The sequence below is a fragment of the Pomacea canaliculata genome, linkage group LG12 (assembly GCF_003073045.1).
Source record: "Pomacea canaliculata isolate SZHN2017 linkage group LG12, ASM307304v1, whole genome shotgun sequence".
Classification (NCBI taxonomy): domain Eukaryota; kingdom Metazoa; phylum Mollusca; class Gastropoda; order Architaenioglossa; family Ampullariidae; genus Pomacea; species Pomacea canaliculata.
The window spans coordinates 2,600,484-2,601,301 of record NC_037601.1 but is presented as its reverse complement, the minus strand read 5'-3'; the positions used below and the strand labels follow the sequence as shown (position 1 = coordinate 2,601,301).

Genomic DNA, 818 nt, shown 5'->3' with positions numbered 1-818 from the left:
CTAAAAGAAATAAAACAAACTTGATCAAAATACAACAGTCAAGTTCACATTCATAAGCAACATTTTCCTAAATTTGTATTACTTGTGAACGTTAATGAATCAAAGGCAATATCAACCTTAAAAAACAGGATAAGTTCTGTCTGTAATAATTAACATTTCAAGACATGGTGCAGATTACTTTAGTTCTTCACTTTAAATCCTGAAGTTAAAACCAACCCATATGGCTGAATTGCACTTTTTTCCCCAAGTGAGAGAATCTTAAAAAAATTAAAATAAAAAAGAAGACACGTAGTAGAAACCTAAAGACTGAATGATGCAAAAAAAAAAAAAAAAAAAAAGGTGCCATGGTCAATGTCTCATCAAATAAAAGATATTTCTGAAGGCACCAATCTCACATTTTACATTGTAAGACGGCGACAAAAAACAAAAAACAACTTGGTACCTAAACAACCAGTAAGGTATTTGCTGCTACAGCTATATGGTTGTACTCATAACTTTACTATGATTAGTTCCATGCAGGACAAAACTGTGTGAATGCATCCAGTGCGAGAATTCTTTTTTTTTTTTTTTAAGTGAAAAAAGTCAGGGATTTAGTAATCATCCCCAAACACTGCATTTTTGATTGTTGTAGTTATGCCTGTGTTTCTTTCTATCATAAACAGAAACCCGCATGACCATCAATTTGCCTGAAGTAAAAGTTTTGCTAGTCTCACCAGCCCCACCTTCTACCAACAAAAGTATCTAGCACCAACTAATGTGGCTCCAAAACTTTATAAAACTGCAACATATGTTGACAACTTTGTGGCAACATTGCCAAA

General features: G+C 33.1%; 1 protein-coding gene across 1 annotated transcript in view; it reads right to left on the bottom strand.

Moving 5' to 3' along the window:
• The window catches only part of LOC112553373 (Wilms tumor protein 1-interacting protein homolog), a 35,636-nt gene that overhangs the window by 7,669 nt on the left and 27,149 nt on the right, over positions 1–818 (bottom strand).